The sequence below is a fragment of the Danio rerio genome, chromosome 22, assembly GCF_049306965.1.
Source record: "Danio rerio strain Tuebingen ecotype United States chromosome 22, GRCz12tu, whole genome shotgun sequence".
Taxonomy (NCBI): domain Eukaryota; kingdom Metazoa; phylum Chordata; class Actinopteri; order Cypriniformes; family Danionidae; genus Danio; species Danio rerio.
The window spans coordinates 23,496,252-23,503,244 of record NC_133197.1 but is presented as its reverse complement, the minus strand read 5'-3'; the positions used below and the strand labels follow the sequence as shown (position 1 = coordinate 23,503,244).

The window sequence follows — 6,993 nt, the reverse complement described above, 5'->3', positions numbered from 1 at the left end:
AGAGTAATAAAACGGGCTAATGAGTTGCTGGCATCAGCGTACGCAGCTGGCAGCAATCACAAAATTAGCTGTGTATAAAAATGCTAGTCACTCAACACTTAAGCACATTTTCACCTTCAGAGACTCACAGTGCTAAGAGAGTCTTTGATTCCTCTACCTCCAACTTTCTTCAAGGAGAAAGAAAAAGAGAGAGTGAGAGAAGCTGCTGGCGATCGACAGGCGTGGTCATGCAGCGCGTCTTTTTAAAGACTTCATTCTAACCGTGCATTTCTGAATGCAGTAGTTCCCTTTTGTAAGGGTCCATCTATTAGTCTTATGATGGAACTAACAGTATGGGTGAAGGTTAAATGTGTGTAAGCCTTTTCAGCACATTTGAAAAGAAACATATTTACTTGTTAAAATTGACTTTAATTTGTTTCCAACTCCGAAATAAATCTGATTCCAAGTTATAAAAATTTAGATTCATCCAATTCAAGCTGATTACCTTGTAGGTTGTGATTTAGTCTAATTTAGATCGATTAACCTAATAATCCCATATATTCAGTCAATGGTTTATCATTTATCCGAAGTCGCTTAGAGTCAGTATGCTGGCCAGTCACATCTGCTCACGGACACATCCTCATCAGTTCTGGTTCTAGGATAGAGAATATAACTGTAAACCAATTTCCTTTAAGTAATATAAGGCTGCCCCATGCTTGCTCATACATAAAGAAAGTTTTATTTAGCCACTAGATTACATTTTTTAATGCTGTGCCTATACTCCATCCATTGAGCCTGAATGTATGACTAATCCTGGTCGTCGGCTGTGAAAACCTCAGCCTAAACAATCTACTAGATTTAATTGATTTCAGGAGATATTAGAGTTAAACAAGAATTTTACAATAATTTGTCAGGCAAAGATTTTTCATTTCAGTTCACATAATTGAACAAAATAAGCCAATCAAGATTGTACAACATCAATTACTCAAAGATACTTTTAAGTGTTAGAGATTAATACCTGATTTTTTAGAAATGTGATTTTTTAGAAATGGGATTTTTTTTTTTTAAATGTTTTCCAAATGATGTTTAACAGAGCAAGGAAATTTTCACAGTGCAGTTATTTTTTCTTCTGGAGAAAGTCTTATTTGTTTTATTTCAGCTAGAATATAAGCAGTTTTTTTATTTTTTTGAAAACCATTTTAAGGACAAAATTATTAGCCCCCTTGGCTTCGGGCCAATTAGATGGGTGTTACATGGAGGATAAGAAGGGGAAACCCTCTAAGCCTCCCGTCCCCTTCTTCCCGAAGGTACACAGTAAGTTCACGCAGCGCTGAGGGCACCTTTTTCTGGCCCAGCGGCACGAGAAAGGTTCCGACTTAGGCTTAATGCACTACGCCCTGCAACCGACTTTGCTCTGAGGTTGTGAGTGCCCTGGGAAGGAAGATCACCACACCTCTAGCTAAACCTGGCAAATATGCGTTGCATCTACAAAGTTCGCTTTCTTCACACACCCATATCCCAGCCTGGCCTGTTCGGCGACACTGGGGGTGGGTTAACAGCAGAATTCATCACTGGGATAGAGCATTCAAGAGAGATTGGCGGGCTCTCAAAACCGATCTCCCCGTCGACCCATCCACTTTGGCTAGAGGGTGCTCGTCTGCGGCTCCAAAATCTGCTCCGCCACCCTGTTCGTTCCACCGGTTAAGCGGCAGAGTCAATCAAGGCTGTGGGTGTGACAGTCTGAACACTGCCAGTATGGGATGGTATGCCTTCCAGCTGGCAGGATTAGTGCTCTTCGCCACAAGCTCAGAGAGTGGAGAATGAGCTCCTTTCCCTCGCACTCCCAGCTGCCCCGTGGGCTCTTGGGAAGAAGTTAAGTGTAAAGCTCTTCCGCTCTTCTTCGGGACGTGCTGGCTCCTGGGGTGAGCTGTCCCATCCTGTGCTGCCCCACCACTGGTGCATCAGTGATTGCGTCGATGATGTCATTTGCTCGGGCTCCACCAGCCTGGTTAGTGCTGCCTAGCCTGTTGTGATGGCTCATTCGGACAATCAGACTTTGCTATGCGATTCAGTTTGTTTAATGGTCCCCTAAGTTCACGAGAGTGTATTAGACAGCCCTGTGTCCACCCGTCTTGCGCGAGGAGATTGCTGTCCTCCTGATGAAGCACCCAGTGCATCCATTCTCAGGATTGGTCTGCAGAGATAGACCTGAAGGACAGGTCTATCTCCCAGAAAAGGAGGAGCTTCCTCAAGGGGAAAGAAATGTCTCCATTTTTACCACGCCCCCAGCAGTTTCTGCAGTTTGTATGCGAAGGTCAAGCATGATAGTACAAAGTCCTCCCTTCCGACCTCTCCCTGTCTCTACGGGTTTTCACCATGCTCGCAGAGGATGCCCTAATGCCCCTTTAGCTTGCTGGCATCTGCATACGCAATTGGCCTGATGATTGGATTATTATAGCTTATTCACGGGATCAATGAGTTATGTGAGCCTGCTCGCACAGATACTGTGCAACGCCTAGGAGGACGAGGAGCAGTTCTTGTTGGTTACGCCACTGTGGCCCAAACGGGACCTGGTTATTAGACCTTGCTTGTGTGGCAAGGTATTTAATTGTGGGCTTGGTCAGTGATTAACGGTAGACCAATGAAGCACGAGCAGTCCGACTATTTAAGGACTCATATTTTGACGGGTACGTGGTGTTCTGTTGATGTTTGCTTCCTGGCATCCCCCGGTTGATGTGCTCCCGTTCGTTACCTGTTTGCATTTAAGGTAGGCAAGGATGACTATCGTGTGTTGTTGTGAAGGGGTTGAAACTGTGCTGACTCTGTAATATCTGTAGTTGAGTTAGAGTAGTGCTGGCGGCGTCTGCTTGCAGCAAGTATGTGGAGTTTTGCTTCACAGGTAGGTGCGGTGTTTGTATTGAACACATTTGCTGGGTTGGCTATGGGTGTTTATTGTTTCACTTTCAGTTATAGAGACAAGTGGGTGCGTGAGCGTTAACCAGCGCAATTAAGCTGCTTGTGATGCTTGTGTGAGTAACCATATAACCCTGATTTGGCGTCAGCCGACCTCGCACGTAAGTCTGTTTTTGTCTTTCTCAACTAAGGGGGTGTGATCGCTAATCTAACAACTTGTCTTATTAAACCATTAAGGGCTAGCAAATTATTACGAGCTTGATGACGATCCTCGGTGGACAACTCTGCATGTGCTGTTTTACTTTCCTTTTTGCTTTATAATAAGTTTTTGTTTTGTTTTGCTTTTTGTTTTGCCCATTAATTATTTCCTGGTTTATTTACAAATAATTTTGCTCTGGACACTACATTATTAGTGCTTTTTATTTTTGATCGTCATGTGACTCAGTGAGAGTGCATTTATGTACAGACTGGCCTGGATTTAAGTGCAGCTGTTGCATTGGCTGGGTATTCATGAGCATTTGTACGTACTAAGCTTATCCTGGGGAAATATTGGTTTGTACTATTTGTTCTTTGTTTATTACTGTTAGTTTGGGGTTTCCTCTTATCTATTTTGATTTCTTTTTTTTATTTTGATGGACCATTTAATGTTTCTGTGTATTATGATGTTCTGGTATTTATAATTCTGTATCTTGCTGGTGCTCTTTGTGGGCTCTATACTTCTGTCTAGCCCTTGGTGCCGTACCATCATCATCCTGAAGTAATCACATTGAGTGTCTGGTAAACTTGTATCATCATTACTATTATTATTAATGTGTGGTTATTTGATTTTCTTATTTTTGTGTTTCTTTTGTTAGGAGTAGTAAGTTATTTAGTAAGTTTCTGAGGCTTTGGGCCTCTCTTATATGGCCAGTGCCCTTTGATCCCTTTGAGAAAGCTCCTTCTTCTCTGGGAGAGTACCATCTGGCACCTGCACCCAGATCTCTGGAACCTCAAGTGTGGTCCATAGATGGAGCACGGAGGACTTAGGTGACCTAAGTGGAGTCTATTTGCTATGGTCAGCTTCCCTCAGAGAAGAACCCTGGACATGCCAGATCAGTGTAATGCTATCCTCCTTCAGCTGTCTAGAGCTAAGGCTGTCCCCTTCACACTGTGGGGTTGGCATTACATTTATCCCCGCTCTGAGGACGTGGGGATGATGTCGCGCTGGGAAAGCATCGCCTCATCATAAAGTCCTCAAAGGCGCGAGATGCTAGATGGGTAAAATCCATCCTGTCCCCCTGTCATGACCTCTTGGAGATCTCTATTTAGGCGAGATCTGCTAGATCCACTTGACTCAGTATCTTTAAGATTTCTGTCCAGGTAGACAGCTCTGCTGGCCACATTGGCATCGGTCAACAGGGTCAAGTATCTGGAGGCATTTTCGATCAGCGAAGTGTGCGAGTAATTCGGCCGGCCTACTCTCACATTTTTCTGAGACCCTGGTCCACCTAGCTGCCTATGGTTCCTACAGTGCATTTCTTGAACCACGTAATGAACCTGCAAGCGCTGCCCACGAGAGGCAGACCCAGCCCTTTTCTTTGCTGTGTCCTGACGCCCTCTGCGCAATGTGACCGCTTTTATAGCTTACAATTCTAAGCAGTTCCTTTCTGTTATGATCGGCAGATGGAAAATGGTGTATTCAAACAGAGGTTGACCCACTGGGTCACATGTGACTTTTTGCCACCAGGCCTCCTTATCTGGGCAGCAGGTGGCCTTCGCAGTGTCCTCCCCATTCGGGATTGGCACGCTTTCTCAACCCACTGTATTTTAAAATTCCTAGAACTTAACTAGGAGTATTTGTATTTTTAGGACTCCCCAAAAAAATATAAATAAGCCTTTAAGTGCTTCACAGGAAAGTAAGGTAGGTCAGGGCCAGGAGGGCTGTGTCACTGGTGATGATGGTGCGCTCACACTGGAGCCTGGCAAACCTCTCACCATACATACATTTCCTCAAAGTGGGATTTTTCCACAAAGCATTGGAAATCCCCTCCGGCTGAGGAAAGAAACGGTTACTACGTAACCCTCATTCCCAGAGGGGGGATAACGGAAATGCTATGTTCCTTTACCAAAGTGGTTGCACCTTAGCTGATAGCTGTAATTCGGCTCTTCAGCTAGAAAAGTTGCTGAAGTTTCGTATGGCTGGCATTTTAAATTTCACATTCCATTTTCATTCCCCCCTCAAGGAACGAGGGTTACATAGTAACTGTTTCGTTTCTTGTAACAATCTATTGTACAAGTCTTTGACATCAGTCTGAGGAAAGTGTAGCCCACTCTTCAATGCAGAATTGCATGCACAGCTTGTTTCAAGTCACCCCACAGCATCTCAATGGGATTACGATATGGGCTTCAACTTGGCCATTCTAGGACTCTCCGTTTCTTAGTCTTCAACCAGTCCTTGGTTGATTTACTGTTATGTTTTGGGTCATTGTCATGTTGCATGGTCCAGTTTCATGTCAGCTTTAATTTTCGAACAGATGATCTCACATAATCCTCAAGCACCTGCTGATACACTGTAGAATTTATGGTGGATTCTACGATAATGAGCTGACCAGGTCCTGCTGCAGCAAAGCAACCCCAAACCCAGATACTTCCACCTCTGTGCTACACAGTTGGTATGAGGTTCTTTTCTTGGAATGCTGTTTTTGGTTTGCCAAACATGTCATTTTTTCTGGTGTTCAAATAATTCAATCTGGACTCATCTGGCAAACTTCAATCTGGCCTTGACGTTTTTCTTAGAAAGCAAAGGTTTCCTCCTTGCACCTCCCATGCAAGTTAAACTTGTGCAGTCTCTTTCTGACTGTAGAGGCATGCACTTTTACATCAACAATAGCCAGAGCCTGCTGTAAGTCCCGTAAAGTCATTTTAGGGTTTTTGGAGATCTCTTCTAGCATCTTGTAGTCTGTTCCTGGGGTAATCTTGCTGGGATGACCAGAACTGGGCATGTTGGCAGTTATTCTAAAAGCTCTTCACTTGTAGAGTATTTTACGAACAGTGGAAAGGCTCATTTCAAATTATTTTGAGATCCTTTTAAATCCCTTACTAGACTCGTAGGCTGCCACATTATCTTTTTCTCTCACCATGGTGCTCACTCTCACTTTAACAGTCAGGAGCACACCAAAATAAATTACAGAAGTTTAGAAAGGGCAAGCCTTATTCCAAAACAGCTCTAGACTCTGGGATTTTTGCTATATAATAATTCAAACAGTATATTCATATTTATCTGAATGCATACTTTGAGTTCAGGAATTGGGCTTTGATTGGCTGTTGGGATAGTTTTGATTGGGCTACTTTTGTTGTGAAAACCTGGCAACCCTCTTTGACTAATTACATAACCCTGTATGATTAATCAAATAAAGAAACTTTTTAAATGCGTTTTAAGGTTTTCTTTTTGCAGTGTAAATAAATGCAAATATAGATTTCCATTTAAACATTGAATCCCAAAATCATTCTATGTGTTTGTGCGTGTCCCTCCTTACGGCTGCAAGGATCAACTTCAAATTTTGAGACCTGCAGCTCAGGTGTTCGAAAGACAGATGGTCTAAGAAGACGCCTGAGGGGATCGCTGCTAGGTAAGAGTTTACCTGAGATTCTTATATATTTTTCAAAAATGCTGTAAACTCAACATTAAGTGCATAAATGTGTTTCACAAATCACCATTCCACGTTTTAAAGCTTGTCATACAAAAAAAATATTATAATTAAGCCAAATGCCTTGCAGCTTGCTAGGTTATCTTGAATGTTATTTCAAATACAGGAATTAATAATTGTTGTATTTTTCATACAATAATTATTTTGTATAAGACTATAAGACCTGTTTTAAGGCTCTATAACGTTATATACTTAACTTTACAACTTAGTATAATGTCCACCATATTTTGTCGAATGAGTATTTATTTCTTTACACATTTAGATTTTGAAAGTAACTTTGAATGGGTTTGCCATGCATGTGGCTTTAAAATAGAGTTTATAACGCAAAACACAAAATACAGAAACTGTTAATTAACATATATTTTGTACAGTGTAGTCTTCTAAATCTACTTATATCAATTTACTTTATCAGTTT

General features: G+C 42.2%; 1 long non-coding RNA gene across 1 annotated transcript; it reads left to right on the top strand.

Annotated features, from left to right (window-relative positions):
- Positions 1-2,672: 2,672 nt before the first annotated feature.
- Positions 2,673-6,301, top strand: LOC141380329 (uncharacterized). Its single transcript, XR_012398200.1, has 4 exons — positions 2,673-2,746; positions 2,817-2,878; positions 2,947-3,053; positions 3,130-6,301. It is a non-coding gene; the product is annotated as an uncharacterized lncRNA (long non-coding RNA).
- Positions 6,302-6,993: the final 692 nt, after the last annotated feature.